The 20,128-nt window shown below is 39.5% G+C and overlaps 2 pseudogenes; both read left to right on the plus strand.

Annotated features, from left to right (window-relative positions):
- The first annotated feature begins 10,488 nt into the window (after positions 1-10,488).
- LOC101726556 (zinc finger protein 430-like) lies at positions 10,489-11,689 on the plus strand (annotated as a pseudogene).
- Positions 11,690-12,132: 443 nt separating this feature from the next.
- On the plus strand, positions 12,133-13,274 carry LOC147826784 (uncharacterized; annotated as a pseudogene).
- The last annotated feature ends 6,854 nt before the right edge of the window (positions 13,275-20,128 follow it).

A 20,128-nucleotide genomic window follows, 5' to 3' on the forward strand; every position in this document is an offset into this window, starting at 1 on the left:
CTGATACAAAGTTTTAAGCTGAAATGCCAAGATTCATGATGCTTTTAGTTACCCCTTAGACATCTGTAGGCCTCAGTGAAGAGTCATTACTTTTTTTGTTTTGTAGCAAAAGCAGCTTTTAAATCCCTGCCTGCCTCAGAAGAAAACACAAATCATGCTTTTAGCGAGTAACTAGTTAAGGACCTGGAGTTTGTCCTCCACCCCTTTGTTGTGATCCCAACAGTTTGTTTGTTTCTTTATAGTTTATTTATTTTTGGTTAAGATAGGGTCTTGCTATATAAATATAGTTCATGCTCAGAGTGGTGGCACATGCCTATAATCCTAGCACTCTGGAGGCTGAGGCAGAACCTATGGCCAGGAGTTTGAGGCCAGCCTGAATTACAAGAGTGACCTATCTCAAATAAAGTAAGCCAGGGATTTAGCTCAGTGGTGCTGTGCCTGCTTGGCAAGTACAAGGTCCTGAGTTCAATCCACAGTTCCTGGGGAAAAAAAAGAAAGTAAGTTAGTTCATGCTGGCTTTAAACTCGATGTGTATCCCAGGATGGCCTTTTAATTTGAGGTGATCCTCCTGCCTCAGCTCCCAACTGTTGGGATTATGGATGTGTGGCACCACACCCAGCAATCTAGTTTAGTTTTGGACATGCTACAGCGAAGGCATCCTGGCTTTAATGATGCATCTGGTTTTTGAGATCAGTAGGATTGTTTGGCAAGAGAAAAATCTATTCTGTACTTTTAATGTGTAACAGGTACTGAATTTAGGTCCAGGAGTGTACTGTCCTTTGTCCCCGTAGTGTCTCTGTCTCAAAACCAAAGGGTGAAAGTTTGATTGGGAAAGGGTTATGTATACAGCTTCAGAAGATGCCACCATAGATGTTTACTGATTTCAAAGGAACAAAATGGTAGCTTTACAGTGAGTCCCAGCACCAGCTTGTCCAAATGGTCAGTTAAATGTTATCAAAATGAGATAGGTTTTATTCATTGTATGCCTCATGATGGAATGTGATAAAAATATATAACATATAGTTTTCCGGCTAAAAGTACAGCTTTCCTGGGGGCAGGGGGTTTAGCTCTGTGATGCCTCCACCTGTCTCACAAGAGCCAAGGTCCTGAGTTCGATCCCAATACCAAAAAAAAATAAAATACAGTTTTCCTGAATCTGATTATGAAGTAATACTTGGAAAAGCCCAACTTGAGGGCAGTTTTGCAACTAGCCAGTAGTCTTTAAAAATGATCAATGTTGGGCAGGGGATTTAGCTCAGTGGTTTCACCCCCTGCTGCGCAAGCGCAAGGACCCGAGTTCCATCCCCGATACCAAAAAAAAAAGATCAATGTTGTCATGTTGTCAAAACAAAGCAAGGCCAAGGAACTATTTCAGATTAAAGAAGATTGAAGAAACAGGAGAACTAGAGGCAAAACTTGATCCAGATAGGGTTCTCCATTGGGAGAAATTTGCTATAAAGGACAATTTGTTCCAGGTCCAGGGGCACACGCCTGGGAGGCTGAGGCAGCAGGATCACAAGTTCAAGCTCAGCATGGGCAACTTAGTGACTTAGCAAAGCTCAAAACACTTTCTAAAAAATAAAACCAGGCTGAGGATATAGCAGAGTGTGGAGACCCTAGGTTTAATTTCTGGTACCACCGGGGTGGGGGTGGGGTGGTAAAATGTGAATATGGTCCTCGTAGCATAAGATGGGACTGCATAACGTTAAATCTCAGCTTTACTGCAGTTATATGAAAGAGTAGCCTTGTTTATAGCAGGTATAGTGAGGTAGTTAGGCATCCAGTCTGAATTAGAGAAATCTGGATTCAAATCCCATCACAGGCACTGTCAGTTTCTTCATGAAATTGGGGGCTGCTTTTGATTGTTCCCAGAAGTTACCTGAGAAGTTTCTATGAATCAGGTTGAATTAATTTACTCAGCTTGGTTATCATCACATTAATAAATATACAAATATTTTTAAATGATGAAACCAGGTGTGGTGGTGCACACCTGTAATTCCAGCTGCTCAGGAGGCTACAGCAGGAGGTTCACAATTTTGAGGCCAGCCTGACCAATTTATTAAGACCGTGTCACAAAATAAAATATTAAAAGTGCTGAAATTATAGCTCATTCCCTGAGTTCAATCCCTAGCACCACCACCACCATAAAAAAAGTAAACGTCAACAAAACTGAGCAAAAATTCTTCCTTTCTGCTTCTGATTTATATTGAGAGAGGAACCCTCTTCTCTGCATTTGTAAGCTTTCTCTTCAAGCGATGTTAGCTAAAAGTAAAAATTTAGTGTAGTTAATAAGTGCAGTTTCAGGTCAGCGCTGAAAATGAAAACCAACTACATTATCATTCAAGTGTGGCAATCTTTTTTTTTTTTTTTTTTTTTGAGATTGGGTCTCAGTGTGTAGTTCATGCTGACCTTGAACTCACTGTGAAGCCCAGGCTGGGCCTCGAACTCACAGAGATCCTCCTGTCTCAGCCTCCCACTGTTGAAGTACAGGTGTGCACCATCACACTTGGCTCAGGTGTGGTAATCTTAATGACATGATTATAAACTAGCATGATTGAAAAGAAAAAAAAAAGGCCCTAAATTTTTTATTTATATTTTCATGTCATCAGTAAATGTTTTCTTTCAAACACTGGACAAACAGGTGATTTGTACAAAGATACTGAGAAGCATTTGTGAAAATAACAAACTGACAGCATGTATTATGGTAAACTTAGGGTTAAAAGCTTTACATGTTATCACCTCCTCAACCCAAGAGACAAGTACAGTATTATTTCTGTTTTATAGATGAGAAGACTGAGGTTTAAAGATTGCACAAGAATAAACAGCTGATGAATGGAGACCCAAGAATTCAAATCCTAGAGGCCTAGCTCTGAAGCTGGTCAGCTTTCCTGTTGCTGGCTCAAATATCCAACACTTGCAACTCAAGAGAAGCGGTATATCTTGGCTCACAGTTTCAGAGATTTTTGTCTGTTTGCCAGAAACATAATGGCAGAAGAGCATGTGGGGGCAAAGCTGCTCCATTCATGGTTGCAGGGAAGGAGAGCACAGGGGAGGAGCCCCAGGGAGAGACAAGCCCTCCACAGTTTCTCCTGGGACCAGCCCCTCTCCAGGCTGGTGAGTACAGTGCCCTGGTGACCCAGCCACCGTTCCAGGAGGCTCTTACCCAGTCAAGTTGATCATTAAGCTCAACCACTGAAACTTCTTTGCCTCTGCTATGCTGGGAATAGAACCCAGCACCTAGCCCACGCTGAGCCAGTGTTCTACCACTGAGCTACACCCCTCTCCCTTAGGTAATTTTTTTTTTAATCTTGAGACAAGACCTCACTGAATTGTGCAGGCTGACCTGGAACTTTCAATCCTCTTGCCTCAGCCTCCTAAACAGCTGGGATTAGAGGCAGGCACCACCAGACCCAGAGTGAAGCCTAAACTCTTAGTCAGTTAGAAAGAAACTATCCTGTAGAGTGTTTTATAGTGAAAAGTCAAATTCTGTGTTTGTTTTTTCACAAGTGGTAGGGATCAAACTCAGAGCCTCACACATAGTAGGCATGTGCTCTACCACTGATATAAATCCCCAACCCATTGTCCAAGAATTTCTTTTTAAATGTCTTTTTGTTTTGTTTTGTTTTTTGAGACAGGGTCTCTCTATGTAGTTCAGGCTGGCCTTGCACTTACTTTGTGACCTGGGCAGGCCTCAAACTCATGGCAATCCCCTTGCCTCGGCTTTCCAAGTGCTGGGATTATAGGTGTGCGCCACCACACCTGGCTTCAGTGACTTTTTTAAAGGAGAAAATGTTCAGTGTAATTTAAAAAAATTCTTATTTCATATAAAAATGTAGGCTTTTCCTCCTTTCTTCTGCATGTTTTCTGTGCTATCATTTGTATTCATCACCCTGAAGTGAGTAATGCATATTATACCTTTGTATTGAGGTCACAGGTCCAGAGCTGATAAATTATGTCAGAAGGAAATGGTCATGGTACTTCTGCACAGTCTGAGGTCACATGGGAAACAGTGATGTGCAAAGAAACTTGCACAGACAGGCTGCTCAATAAAATGTATTTCTTAGATTCTATATATGAAGATAATTATCATTAGCAGAAGGACAAAAGGAATATGAAAAAAGAACTAAAACAAATATTACTCAAGCTGGGTGTGGTGGCATCAGCTACTCCAGGGACTGAGGTGGGAGGATCAGGTAAACCCAGAGTAGGTGGCCTGTCTATATTCAATAGTGAGCCACCATGTTAGAAAAACAAATTGCTCCATTACACAATTTAAGTGTTCAGTATCAAGGCCAAAGGTACTGTCTCTTCTAAAAAGGCAGAACAACTAAAACTAAATTGAAATTCACAGAAAGCAAATTGTAGAATAAGGGGAAAGAAACTTTCAGAGTCAGGTTGTAAGTTTGCATTGTTTAAAACCTGGCCAGGACTTCGTAGGATACATCTAGAGGGAAGTTACACATGTACTGTTAGGGTTTAGATCTGAAATTCTCCCAAAGTCTCATGGTTTTGGAAGGTCATTGGATCATGCAAGTGCTGTACTCGTTGGTGGATTCATCCACCAATGAGTTTAGTAGCTGATTTGCTGGTACGAGGTGGGGCCCAGTTGGAGGTGGGTCCCTGGGGGTGTGACCTGGAAAGGCCAATTGTCCCCAGCTGCTCTCTTCTCTCTCTGCTTCCTGGCCACCATGAGATGAGCAGCCATCCTCCACCCAGCCCCTTCCACCAGACTTTCTGCCTTGGAACCATCCCAACTATGGACTGAATCCTTGAAAAACAGTGAGGCAAAGTCAACCTCTCCTTGAGGTTGTGGGTGTCAGGTATTTTGTTCAAGCAAAGAGAAAGTGACTAACACGTGCACTTAATCCTGTTCTCATGTTAGATATCTAATTAATTGCTTCACTAATGTATACTGGAGGAGGAATACGGTGGTGTTATCGAGTAGCTCCTTCTAAAAGTGGTTCACCAAATAAACATTACCGGGTTCTGGGTTGCTGACCTCTCCTTAACAAGTTAGATTCTAGGTTCTTGCCACCTTAAACAAAGACTTAAATGAGCAAAAAGCAGTAGCAAAGTTTATTTGAAAACAAAAAGTGAAGCGTGAGGAGAAACTGGCTCTGCAGAGCGAGCTTTGGCCAAGTAAAAGAGAAAAAAGCAAGACAAAAGAACACCCGGGAGGATACAGGGTGGGCTATCATGAAGAAAACCAAGATAACAAGCTCTGTGTTCTTTTAAATCTTGAGGAAACCTGGAAGAATTTCTACATTTGGGTCCTGAGAGGCGGTGCTGGGATTCCACGCTTCAGGCTGACATTAGGTCTAGGCCATGCTATTGAAAACCTGCTCGACTAGCTGGTAAAAGATTTTTCCCACTCTGGGTTGTCTCTGCACTCTACTGGTGGTTTCTTTTGCTATGCAAAAGCTTTTTATAAGATGAGATCCCAGTTGATGATTCTTGTGATATTTCCTATGCGATCAGGGTTTTGTTCATAAAGTCCTTGCCTATATCTGTGTCTTCAAGGGCCTTACCTATTCTTTCTTCTAGCAGATTTAGTGTTTCTTTATATCTTTGATCCATTTTGATTTTAGTTTAGTGCATGGTCAGAGACACGGGTCTGGTTTTCATTTTTGGCATATAGAAAGGCAGTTTTCTCAGCATCATTTATTAAAGAGCCTATCTTTCTTTCAATGAGGGTATTTGGCTCCTTTGTCGAAGATAAGGTGTCTGAGTGTGCTTGGAATTGTTTCTGCATCTTCTATTTTGTTCCACTGATCCTGAATCTGTGGGGGTTTTTTGGGGTTTTTTTGGTACCGGGAATCAAACTCAGGTCCTTGCACTTGTGAGGCAGGTAGCAGAACCACTGAGCTAAATCTCCGGCCCCTGAATCTGTTATTTTTTGCCAGTACTATGCTTTTTTTTTTTTTTTTTTTTTTTTAAATCATGATACCTTTGTAATATAGTTTCAAGTTGGGGATTGTGATGCCCCCCTGCCTTGCCTTTGTTGTCCAGAATTACTTTTGCTATTCTAGGTCTGTTCTGGTTCCAAATGAATTTTAGAATTGTTTTCTCTAGTTTTGTGAGGGATGCTATTGGTATTTTGATCAGGATTGTATTAAATCTGTGTAACAATTTTGGAAGTATGGCCATTTTTAGTATATCGGTTCTGCCTATCCAAGAACAAGGGGGATATCTAGAATATATAAAGAACTCAAAAAATCGGACCCCCCAAATTTAAAGACTCAATCCAAAACTGGGCATCTGAAATGAGCAGACACTTCTCAGATGAAGTACAAACAGCAAATAAATATATGAAAAAACATTCAACATCACTGGTCAGTCAAGAAATGCACATTAAACCACTGAGATTCCATCTGTGTGGGAGACCAGAGGAGAATTGAGGCCTAATTGGCCTTCTCTGTGAGCACAAGGGAGAAAGGCTGCACTCAGGGGTGATGGCATATTGCAGCTTCTGGGGAAGAGTTAAGAGAGCTGAGATTAAGTTGTTTACCTCAGTATGTCCTAAGGGATATTGGAAAGCAGATGAGTCTTTTGTTGCTTTGATTACTTTTTCACCCCAAACGGGTGAAAAAGGTCAGATGAGCCAGACACTGGGGGCTCCTCTGCTGAATAGAGGCAGAGGCGGGGTGGGGGTGGGGTGGGGGGGGTTGGTATCAGCTACACATATCATTCCAGAAAGAATGGATGTCATCAGTAAATCAACCAGTAACAAAACTGGTGAGGCTGTGGGGAAAAAGGAAACTCCACTGTTGGTGGGAGTGTAAATTGGTACAATCAATATGGAAATCAGTATGGAGATTGCTTAAAAAACTGAAACTAGAGGTTCCGTTTGACCCAACTATTCTCCTTGGTATCTTCCTGAGTTAAAAGCATCATACCACAGTGATACATGCACACCTATGTTTATAGCAGCACAATTTGTATTAGTTAATCTTGGAAACAGCCCAGATGCCCATCATTGGATGAATGGATAAAGAAAATGTGGTTTTTATATATAATGGAGTACTACTCTGCCATAAAGAAGGATAAACTTGACATTTTTAGGTAAATGGATGCACCTTCAGAGCATACTTTTAAGTGAAATAAATCAGACACACATATTTAAATATTGCATTGTTTCTCTTGTGTGAAAAAACCACAAATAAGGACCAAAATGGATGATATTGGAAAATAGGAAGAAAATGTTCAAATGGGAAGGGGAACAAGAAGGAAGAAGGAAGGAAAGGAAAATAGAAAAAAATGGAAACAAAACTCTTGTAAATAAGAAGAGGGGTTGAAAGGAGAGGAGGAGAATGGGGAAGAATCAAGATATATTATGTACAAGTGTAAATTCCCTACAATGAATGTGATCATTATCTATATTAAAAGTGTACCAGGACCAGGGATTTAGCTCAGTGGTGGCACTGCCTGCCTCACAAGCGAAAGGTCCTGAGTTCGATCCCTGGTACCAAACAAAAAGTGTGGCAATAAAATTAAGTTAAAAAATAGAACCTGCTTGAGTTCTCATGAGAAGTCCACATGCAGGGCTTTGGGAACTGTTCTATGACTGTGTTCCATGATCATGCCTATCGCTTCTCAGGTTGGCTAAGATTAAGTGAAACAGGTCATGCCTACTTCCCCAGCTAGCTTTGCCACACCCTAATCTCCCATCTCATAAAATCTTTAGAAATAACATTAATATTCCCAGTCTAAATCTAAATATGTGGTATTTTCATAACTATCTATGCATTTTCTAAAGTATTTTGCAATATTTAAAATAAAGTTTAGAAAAAAGAAAAAATGAAAGTTTAGAGACTAAAATAGTGAACATCCATACCTCTCACCTTAAGATATGAAGTACTACCACATGGTATGGCTCTGTGTAGCTTTCTTTTCTTTTTTTTTTTTTTTGGTACCGGGGATCGAACTCAGGTCCTTGTGCTTACAAGGCAGGTGCCAGAACCACTGAGCTAAATCCCTGGCCTGTGTAGCTTTTTTGTTCCATCCTTCTTCTTCCTCGTCCGCCAAGAGGTTACCAGTATCCTAAATTTGATGTTTATCATTTCTTTTATCGCTATTCTTAGCAATAAGTGCCCATTGTGTAAAAATAGATATTCGTATAATGGATTAATATTCATATAATGAAAGCATAGAAGTAAAAAATACATGAAGTAAAGGTATACAAACAACTTGGATTAAGTTAATGTAATGATAAAATAATATATATTTTATGACATTAAAGTGCTGCATTACCTAGAGATAACATAATATGCTAATGTTTTTATTAGTACAGTACTTTTTTGCAATACATGCATTTTATAGTCATCTTGGGGAGTGGGTACATGTACATAATACAACTTGCTTACTTTTTTTTTGTTACTGGGGATTGAACTCGGGTCCTTCCACTTGCGAGACAGGCGCTGGAACCACTGAGCTAAATCCCTGGCCCAACTTGCTTACTTTTTAAAAATTCCCTTCCCTCCCCTTCCTCCTCTAATTCTTCTTTCCCCATTTCTATTCATGTTGATATTATTAATCTTAGCTCATGTTTATGGCATATAAGGTCTACATTCATTGAGGTTCCTGTACATGGCATATCTTTATTCTGCTTATTTCTTCTTCCCCTCCCTTAACCCCTTGCCCTTGGTCTCTTGTACCCCTTCCCATCTGTAAGAGATCATCATCCCCTTGTCTCCTGTCCATCCTCTATTGATATCTTTGTTTGTACTTTGCCTTACTCAAATGAGAGATACCATATGGGATTTAAGCTCTGTGTCTAGTTTATTTCACTCAACATATTTTTCCAGGTGCATCCATTTTCCTTTGTATGTCTCAAATTTGTCCTCCTTTATAGTGTAGTAGTATTCCACATTTTCTTTTTCCAATTGTCTGTTGATGTGTATATAGGCTGCTTCCAGGATTTAGGTATTATAAATTATTGCTGCTATCAACATTGGTTTGCATGTATTTCTGTAATATGATGTCTTAGGCTTTTTCAGGCAGATACCTAGAAGGGGGATAGCTGGGTCAAATGGAATTTCTAACTTTAGTTTTTTGAGAAATCTCCATAGTGATTTCCATAATGGTTGTACTCATTTACATTCTCACCAACCGTGTAGGAGGGTTCCTTTTTCACTGCAGCCACATCAGCACTTGTTATTTTTTGATTTTTTGATGATTGCCATTCTTTCTGGAGTAAGATGAAATCTTAGCATTGTAATTTGCATTTCTCTGATGGCCAGAGATACTGAACATTTTTTCATATATTTGTTAGCCATTTGTACTGTACTTCTTTCTCTGTGAACTGTCTGTTCATTTTACTTACCCATTTTTTAACTGGATGTTTTATTTTAGGTGGTCTAATTTTTTTGAGTTCTTTATATATTTTAGATATTAGTCCTCTGAGGAGTAGCTGGCAAAATTTTTTTCACATTCTATAGGTTTTTCACCCTACTAATTGATTTCCTTGCTGTACAGAAGCTTTTCAATTTGATATAATCCCACTTGTTAATTGTTACTGTTATTTCTTGGGCAATTGCAGCTCTGTTTAGAAAATCCTTTCCTACTCCTATGATGTTATGGGTTGTATCTAGATATCCCCCCAAAGGCTCATTTGCTCATAGGTGGGGCTTTGGGGAGGTGGCTGGATCATGGGTATGTGATGCTGGATTAGGGTGGGTAATACTTGGATTAAGGTTATGTGGTAACTAAATTGGTTTAGCATAGTTATAGGTGTGGATAATGGGAAGCCCTACCCTGGGTGTCGGTAGCACTACCCAAAAGGCTTCATGCCTGGATAGGATAAAAGGGAGAGGGAGGCTTGCCACTTGCTTGCTGCTCAATGCTGCCTTCTGCCTGCCCTGCCCTGCTATGAACTGTTTCTGCCCTGTGATGCCTGTCTGCCATACTACCCTGACTTGGAACCAGCTGACTATGGAATGAAACCTGTAAAAACAGTGAGCTGAAATAAACCTTTTCTCCTTTAACTTTGAGTGTCGGGTATTTCGTCTCAGCAATGAGAAAGTAACTAAGACATATGGCTTCAAGTGTTTTACCTATTTTATCTTCCAGTAGGTTCAGTGTTTCTGTTTTAATGTTTAGATCTTTGATCCATTTTGATTTTAATTTAGTACACAGTGAGAGAAATGGGTCCAGTTTCAATCTTCTGCAAACAATTATCTAGTTTTCCCAGCATCATTTGTTGAACAGGCTATTTTTCCTCCAAAGTATGCTTTTGGCCCTTTTGTCAAAGATCAAATAGCTGAATGAGTCTGGGGATGTTTCTGTATCCTCTATTCTGTTCCATTGATCCACATAGCTATTTTTGTTTCAGTACCATGCTGTTTTTATCACTACTGCTTTGTGTAGTATACCTTGAAGTGAGGTATTATAAAGTATTCCCCCTAAAATCAGGAACAAGACAAGGATGCCTACTATCACCACATCTATTCAACATAGTACTTGAAAATTAGCTAGAAGGGGGTAAAAAAAGGGAAAAAAAGCCAGGTGTGGTGGTGCATGCCTGTAATCCTAGCACTCTGGAGGCTGAGACAGGAGGATTGCTACAAGTTAGAGGCCAGCCTGGGCTACCTAATGAGTTTAAAACCAGCCTGAACTACAATAGCAAGACTGTCTCAAAAAAAAAAAAAAAATTAACCAGAGTGGTGCATATAGAAAAAGAAGAACTCAAATTATCATTATTTGCAGATGGCATGGTACTCTACATAGAAGACCCAAAGAACTCCATCAGAAAACTCAGGATTAATAACTAACTTGTAATAGGATACCAGATCAACACACAAAAATCATTAGCATTTGTGTACACCATAATGGACTCATTGAGAAAGAAAGTATGAAAATAATACCATTCACAATAGCTTCAAGAAAAATAAAATACCTAGGGAGAGACCTAATAAAGGAAGTGAAGGACCTCTATAAAGAGAACTACAGTACTCTGAAAAAGGAGATTGAAGAGGATATAAGAAAATAGAAAGATACCCCCTGTTCCTGCATAGGCAGAAGGAATACTGTTAAAATGGCCACACACCCCAAATTATTACAGATTCAGTGTAGTCCCAATCAAAATACCAACACCATCCTTTACAGATCTAGGAAAAACAATCCTAAAATTCATATGGAACCAGAAGAGAGCCAAATTTTGGGCATGATGGCACACTATAATCCCAGTACTTGGGAGGCTGAGACAAGAGGATTCTGCAAGTTCAAGGCCAGCCTGAGCTGCATAGCAAGACCCTGTCTCAAAAAACCAAAACCAGTCCTCAAGCTCTTTGATTCCACTTTGGAGCCACATGAGGCTGTGCTGCAGATTTGACAGTCTTTCTTCCCTGTGACTGGCTAGGGGAGATCTTCCAGGAAAATGCTGAATACCCTAGAAGCCAGTCATGGAACTATTGACATTCAGAAATGTGGCCACTGATTTCTCTTTAGAAGAATGGGAATGGTTAGACACTGCTCAGCAGAAGTTGTATACAGAAGTGATGTTAGAGAATTACACAAACCTGGTCTTCCTTGGTCTGAGTGTCTCTAATCCATACCTGATCACCTTTCTGGAGCGAAGTAAAGAAGCTTGGATTGCGAAGAGTTAAGGGACTGCAGTCATTCCTCCAGGTATGTGTTTTCATCATACCGAAGGATTTTCATCCAAGCCAGAGGTACAATATTCCTTCCATAAAGTGGCAAATCAAAGATATAAAAACTGTGCTGTAGCAATTTACAACTTAGAAAAGAATAAGAAATTGTTAATAAGTATGTAGGTGCAAAATCATTTTGTAATGGACATAACCAATGGTGTATAGCTAAAAACAACAGAAACTTCACTGTCAACAGTAACCAAAAATATATAACATCTAAGAAAATATCTGAATTTATGCCACTTTCAATGATCCATGTGATTCCATAAGTAAACATTCACATCAAATTATGAAACATAACTTTTCTTATAAAGAAAATTTAAGAAAGCTAAATGTGTGTCTGTGATTCAGTTAGTTACTTGAAAAACTTCAAATTCTTCAACACTGGATTAAATTTTCATTCAAACTTTTTTTTCTTGGTACCGGGGATCAAACTCAAGTAACCACTGAGCTAAATCCCCAGCTCATTCAAACATTTTTGTAGATGAGAGACTCAAAGACAAGCAAACTTCAAGATCATTTAGAGATTTCCTTTATGAAAAATACATTATTTCCTTTGAAAAGTACATTATTCTGCAAGTCAACAAATTGGTCTTCTGCCATAATAAAGAGTTTTGACAAGTATGGGATGTTATTTACCCATCCATTAATACTTAATCAAAATACAGATATAAATATTTGGAAAATTCATGAAATACATAATGAACAAGGGAAGCTCTTTAGTGAGGGCTCTACCCAACAAAATTACCAGGATATTTATATTGGATGGAAAATTCATCAATGTAATGAAATTCATGAAAACTTTGCACATAGTTCAAATCCTAGTAAACATCACTATATTTATTTTCTACAGAATATTTACAAATGTGCGAAAAGTGGGGAAGTCTTTAATCATTGCTCAAAACTTACTGTCCATCGAAGTATCCATATTCAACACCAGACAATTGGTATTGTAGAGAAACTACAGATGTAAAGGATGTGATAAAGTCTTTAGGAAATGTTTAGCCCTTACTCAACACCAGAACATTCAAACTGAAGAGAAACCCTGCAAATATAAAGATTGTTGCACAGATTTTAATCAAAACACAGCTCCTACTCCTCTCATAGAGGAGAGAACTCTTAAAAATGTAAATTTTGTGGCAGAGCCTTTAATTTTGCTCAATTCTTACTCAAAACCAGTTAATTCATATGGGAGATAAACCCTAAAAATGTAAAGAATGTAGCAAAGCCTTTGATCAAAGCTCTAATCTTACTAGGCATTAGAGAATTCATACTGCAGAGAAATCCTACCAATGTAAAGATTGTAGCAAAGCCTTTAAATATCACCCAGCTCTTACTGAACACCAGAGAATTCATGCTGGAAAGAAACAGTACAGGTGTAAAGAATGTGGCAAAGCATTTGCTGGAATTTCAAATCTTTACATGAGAGAAGACACACTGGAGAGAGATTTTACAAATGTAAAGAATGTGGCAAAGCCTTTCATCAAAGCTCAGCCTTTACTCAACACCAAAGAGTTCATATGGAGAGAAATCCTACAAATGTAAACACTGTGGCAAGCTTTTGATAGACGTTCACCACTTACTGAACACCAGACAATTCATACTAGAAAGAAACCATACAATTAAAAGAATGTGGCAAAGGCTTTGATCAAAGCTCATATCTTACCAGAATCCAAGAATATATATTGGAGAGAAATCCTACAAATGTAAATAATGGGGTATAGAATTTGATCAAAACCCTTACTGAACACTAAAGAATTTATAGTGGAGAGAAGCCCTAAAAATGTAAGTAATATGACAAAGCCTTTACCAGTTTTCTAATTTTGGACAACATCACCATATTCATGTTGGATAAAAATCCCATCAATGTAAGGCTTCTGGAAAAGCCTATAACAGTTCTTCACATCTTAATCAACATACAAAAATTTACAGTGAAAGAAAACATACAAATGTAAAGATTGTGACAGACTGTTTAATCAAAACTTAAAGCTTTTTATGCACATCCCTGTCCATTAAATAACCTCAATTTTGAAAACTAGGTAACAAAAAACTCTCAAATCTGTCACTGCATCAGAAAAACAAAACTTTTCTGATAGTTATTGAAGTGGTTTTTTTTTTTTTTTTGGTACTGGAGATCGAACTCCGGACTCTGTGCTTGCAAGCCAGGCAGTGGAACCACTGAGCTAAATCCCCAGCCCTTTGAAGTGGTTTTTTAAAACAGAGAACATGCAGTCAATTTTGAATTATTTTCTTTGAACTTTACTTTTTTTAGTGAATAAAAGAATGATTCATAATGTGTTAACAGTGTTGAGTAGTGAGTAATATGTTATTCTGTCACAGACATTAAACTCTTCCATCTTCCTTAAGCTTTTAGGAAGCAGGTGGTAAAAATATACTATTGAGCAAATAGAATAATGACATTTCTAGTAATCTTTTTCCTAAGATCATTGAACTTGAGATAGTTTAGAGACCAGCATTTTCATTAGTCATAGTTTTATTCATTTCTCCATTTGTAATTACTTAAGAGTCATGATCCTGTACTACCTGCTGTCCAGTACCTGAAAATAATTGTTTCATATTTTTGTTAAGTTTTCTGAAGATTGATTTGGTCCCTCTTATTCCATAATGGACAAAATGGAGGTCATTTAAACAATCTTCTGATCAATGACATCTTGGCAATGATATAGATCTGAATTTCAGAATAAAATGTTCAGTGGGCTGTCCTCACTTGTCATTGGCTCTCAGTCCATTTCTTCTACTATAATACATTTTAGACTTGATAACTGATGAACAACAGAAATTTATTTCTTATATTTCTGAAGGCTGGGAAGTCTAAGATCAAGGTACCTCGTGAAGGGTCCTCTGCTTCCAAGATCCTATCTTGTTGCTGAACCCACATGTGGTGAAGAAGGGAGAGCCAAACGGAACCATGGTACTCCCTTCAATGTGTGTGTGTGTGTGTGTGTGTGTGTGTGTGTGTGTGTTAGTTACAGGAACTGAACCCAAAGCTTTTCCTGAACTACATTCTCTGGCCCTTTTTATTCTTAATTTTGAGACAGGTCTCAGTAAATTGCTAAGTTTCCAGGCTGGGCTTGAACTTGTGATCCTCCTGCCTCAGCCTGCCAGGTTGGCAGGATCACAGATGTGCATCACCTCACCTGGCTTCAACCTCTCTTATAAGAGTACTAATCAGATTCATGTGGGTAAAACATGCATGACTTAATCACTGCCTCCAAAGCCCCACATCTGAATTCTAACATCTTAGATGAGGGTCTTACATACGATGTTTTTGGGAAGGATTACAAATTTGAGGCCAGCCTGGGTAACTTAGATCATTTATCAAAAAAGGAGAAAGAAAAAAAAATACTGTACATTCTTTATAGAAAATTTGAAACAGGCCAGGTATTTAACTCAGTGGTTTCGCCGCCTGCTGCGCAAGCACAAAGACCCCAGTTCAATCCCTGGTTCCAAAAATTAAAAAAAAATTTGGGCTGGGGATTTCGCTCAGTGGTTCTGCTGCCTGCTTCACAAGCATAAGGTCCCAAGTTTGATCCCCAGTACCAAAAAAAAAAAAGAAAAGAAAAAAAGAAAAAAGAAGAAAACTTGAAACATCTGGTGAAATAGAGAATATGTAAATAGTAAAACAAGGTGAGGGATATAGCTCAGTTGGTGGAGCGCTTGCCTAGCATGAATGAGGACCCAAATGTGATACCTGGCACTATTTGAACACACAAATTATAATAAAACAAGAACAGTGTCAATCCCAGCACCACAGAAACAAAGGCTTCTCCCATGAGGTGTGTACATGCTTTAATAAATTTGTTTTGCTTTTGTTAATCTGTCTTTTGTTATAGGTGTAACACTTAAGAACTAAGCAGGATAGAGGTAGGTGACCTTTAGCCCCCAAACATATGTGTATGATATAGTTAATGACATGCAGACTGAAGGAGTTGGGAAACTTGTACTGATGTCTGCAAGTCTGAAATTCACCAAAAAATAAGGGAGATCAATGAAAAGATGGAAAGGCCGAGAGATGGTAAAATGTGTATGGTCAGAGTGTGACCTCCAAGAGTCTATGTGTAGGGAGTTTGTTCTCTAGTGTGGTGGTGCTGAGAGACAGTGGGACTTTAGTAGTTGTAGCACAGTTAGAAACAAAGGAGCTGAGTCATTCTTTTCCCTTGTTCAGCTGTAAACGCCACACCACCTTAATGATTATCCAGGTTTAAACAGCAGGTTGCGCAGATTGCTGACATGAGTAAAGAGAGACGGTGGGAGGCACCTAGGACAAGTGGATGTCTGACCCTATAAATACTGGAAGCATAAGTTACAAAAGCCCTTTTTTTTCCCCACTTCACCCTTCTGCCCATTCCTGCTGCTGCCCCACTTTCTTCAGTAAACTTACTACATACTACAAGGTATATGCTTGCAATTCTTTCCTTGTCATACACTATAACCTGGACTATTTTGGCCCATTCAACTGTAACAGTTGGGCCAAATGGGGGGTCCTTCAGACATTTAGCAGCATACCTGCTCTCAGAAAGAACTGTGAGCCCCTGGCCTCTGTCTGCCTTTCTGGCTGAGTGATCTATTGCTCCTAAACATGCTCCTACCATTTTCCATGAAGCTTTTGTGAGAATCAATGCTATGCTGTTTGTACTGTACTTTCAGATTCTAAAACTGTGAGCTAAATAAACTTTTCTTTATAAAGTTAGCCTGCCTCAGGTATTTCATTATATTAACAAAAAATGGACTAGTATAAGATGATGAAGTATGTGTAATAAAATGTGATGGCTAAAATTTTTCAACTCTTGTTGGTCTGAAAATTTCCATAATAAAACATTGGAAAAATTTAAACTACTTGATTTTTTGATGCAAAAATCCTAGTCAGGTCACAAAAACAGATTGGAGATATACTTAATATATGTAAACCAGGCTACCTTTTAATAAAAATCTGTCTTAATATTGTATTTAATTTTAAATTGTGTTGATATGTCAGGTGTGGTGGCACATACCTGTAATCCCAGCACTCAGGAGGCTGAGGCAGGAGGATTACTGCAAGCTCAAGTCCAGTCTGAACTACATAGTGAGACCCAGTCTCAAAAAACAAACAGAAATGTCAATAATCATACTTTTTTGTAAAAGAAAAGTGTTGGGCAAAGTGACACATATCTGTAATCTCAGCTTCTTGGAAACTAAGGCAGGCAGATTGCAATCTGAGGTCAGTCTTGGCAATTTAGTGAGATCTTGTCTCAAAAAAGGGATGGAGGGCCAGGGATTTACCTCAGTGGTTCCGGTGCCTGCCTCACAAGCGCAAGGTCCCAAGTTCGATTCCCAGGTACTAAAAAAAAAAAAAAAAAAGGGATGGAGCTGTAGCTCAGTGGTAAATGTAGTCCTTTGCTCTCTAGTACCAAAAAAATGTTAATAAGGAGTTGTTTGACATATACTATTTAGTACTATTTATATTTAAAAATCACTTCCTTGGCGCTGAGTTTGTAACTCAGAGGTAGGGTGCTACCACTGACTCCTGCACCTCCCTCCCCCAATCACTTTCTTATGGACCACACTTATATAAGATTTTATTGTGAGCTGCCAGGCATTGTGGCACATGCCTGTATTTCCAGCATTCTGGGAGGCTGAGGCAGGAGTATCACAAGTTCAAGCTCAGCCTAGGCAACTTAGTGATTCAGTGAGACCTTATCTGAAAACAAAACAAAAAAACCCCAAAGACTTTATTGTGAGGTGTCTATTGTCCAAAGCTTAATTATCACTACTAAGAACTAAGACTGTGAGACCTGAGTGACTCCATTTTAAAGTTTTGGCCCCATTTTAGAGTAAAGGTGGCCTGGACATAAATTCTAGTTCCGAGAAAAACCACAAGATGCACTTTGGCCACCTGCTTGTGATAATGTCCAGCAGTCCCCTAGCAACTAGCCTAGCGACAGCTAATCGGTAGCTGCCTCAATGTCCCAGATGCTCTTCTCGATGGCCTGCAACAGCTAATCAGTAGTTACCCCAATAACCCAGTATCCCAGATGTTCTTTTCGATGACTTGAACAGCCGTTTACAGTTCAGCGCTCAAGGCCCAGCCAATTAGGTTTAAATTTTCAAAACTTGCTAAATGCTAGCCAATTGTGTGATTTGCGTGTGATTTGAAACCCCGCGCCCTTTTCGAAACCCCGCGCCTTGCTGTAACCTGTATAAAAACCCCTGGTGTTTTAGAGTCAGGGCTCTCAATCTTGACCCGCTGTGTCGGTGACAGTTGAGAGTCCCTGCTCGAGCTTAAATAAATGACCCTCGTGTGTTTACATCGGAATCGGTTCCTTGGTGGTCTTTGGAGACCTCGCGATCTGGGCACAACAAAGACCACTACATCAGTCAACATGATTTTATTGTTTGTTCCAGTAAATGTTTGTGCACAAGATATGCTGTAAATCAGTACATACATTCAACATGTGCCTTAGAAACTTTCTGGAAATCCACTTATCCGAATAGTAAGTTGCTCATCTGGCTATAAAGCACTGAGAGGTTGAGTTGAGCAGTGAGTTGGGCATATCTTTTTTCTTATCAAAAAGAACCAGGCAGGGCCAGGGATTTAGCTCAGTGGTTCCACCTCCTGCCTTGAAAAAGAACCAGGCTGCCTTGCAAGCGCAAGTTCCCAAGTTCGATCCCCGGTACCACAAAAAAAAAAAGAAGAAGAAGAACCAGGGCTGGGGTACAGTCAGTGGTAGAGTGCTTGCCTAACATGTACAAGGCCTTTGGTTCAAATCACCTGTACTGAAGAAAAAAAAAAAGTGGGGAAGCCAAGTCTGATTCCAATTTCTTTAATTTCTTTCTTTTTTTTTGGTACCAGGGATGGAACTAGGGACCTTGTGCTTGTGAGGCAGGCAGTGGCACCACTGAGCTAAATTCCTGGCCCTTGATTCCAATTTCTTTACTTTGTGGGCACTAGTGCCATACAATTATACCATGAATTATGTCAAATACCACCAAGATCCATTGAAAATGTCACCTTAAACCACTTCAACTTATACCCTGTAAAAAAGTCAGCCTTAGGGCCGGGGATTTAGCTCAGTGGTTCTGGCGCCTGCCATGCAAGCACAAGGTCCTGAGTTCAATCACTGGTACCAAATTTTGAAAAATCAAACTTTACCTCTTCTCTGAGATAGCACTAACATTATGTCAGAGTAGTATTCTTTTCATGCAGTAAGAAATTTGGCTTTATTTTGTTGCACCCAGTGAGAGAGAACCAACCAGAGACCGATATTAAATCCATACAGGAGTTTATTACCGGCTGGGACCTGAGCCGAGCATCAGACTTGAGCCTCAACTGGGGGTTGACAAACATGTTTTATACACCTTTGAGGCCAACAGTTCCTAGGCCCCCCTATGGGATAGAACTAGTAAAGCAAGCAAAAGGTACAGAAGCAGAACGTCCTGCTGTTAGAACATTTGTGAAACAATAGTTGATTAATTGTTATTTCTAAAGAGACTTTCTAAGGGGAGGAGGTTTTTAAGCTTCCTCCTTCTGAGTTCATCTAAAGGGCAGGCAGGTGGGTCAAGCAGCAATGGAATCTGTCTTGCTAACTAGGGTCTTTCAATATAATGAGCAGGTCTTTTGTGTGATGGAGGGCAGTTGGCAATTGTAATGAAGGGAATTTACAATTAAGATTTGAAGGCTGGGTATTTAGCTCAGTGGCACCACACCTGCCTCTCAAGCGCAAGGTCCTAAGTTTGATCCCTGGTACCAAAAAAAAAAAAAAAAGATTTGAGAAATGCTGATTCACTATGTGTTACAAAACAGAGCAAATAAATCTGTTGTAGTTGGAAACTTATGGTGTACAGTCCAAAGTTTCATGGGTGTCACCAGTAGATTAGGTATATAAGAAGCCAGGAAAGTAGAAAAAAAAGCTGAGGATGGGGGGAGCATACCAAAATGAAGCTAGAAAGAAGTGTAGAATTTCCTTTCCTGTCCCTAGGCATGGTGAATGTAGGGACAGGGGCTCTGTAGATGAGAAAATAAAATAGGGGCCTCCCAGGGTCTTCTAGCTAATCCTAGCTAGAAGGAGTTAAAAATAAACTTTACTAGAGAGATTCCTCTGGGAAGCAAGTCAAAGACAGGGGCAAAGGAAAGAAAAGAGAAGACAGAACAGAGAAGAGAGAAGAGAGAAGAGAAGAGATGAGAAGAGGAGAAAGAAGGAAGGAAGGAAGGAACCAAATGGCCTTGGGACTTGTGCCAAGAGAACAGAAAAAGAGCTGAGAGAACACAGATAGAAAGCCAGGTGCATGGATAATAAGCCACCTCCACCTCCAATAAAATATAGTGGGGGGACTCACTAACTTTGAGGCACTGTGTACCCATGCCCATTCACTAGCATATACATTTATAGACATGTATTCACTCTAGGGTCACTATATTACTCACTCAAGTGTCACTATAGAATATAATAGATATTCACACCACGCCCCTTACTCTTTTTTTT

Source organism: Heterocephalus glaber, unplaced genomic scaffold, assembly GCF_053883595.1.
Source record: "Heterocephalus glaber isolate CG9 unplaced genomic scaffold, H.glaber_assembly_v1.0 deba00001461, whole genome shotgun sequence".
Classification (NCBI taxonomy): domain Eukaryota; kingdom Metazoa; phylum Chordata; class Mammalia; order Rodentia; family Bathyergidae; genus Heterocephalus; species Heterocephalus glaber.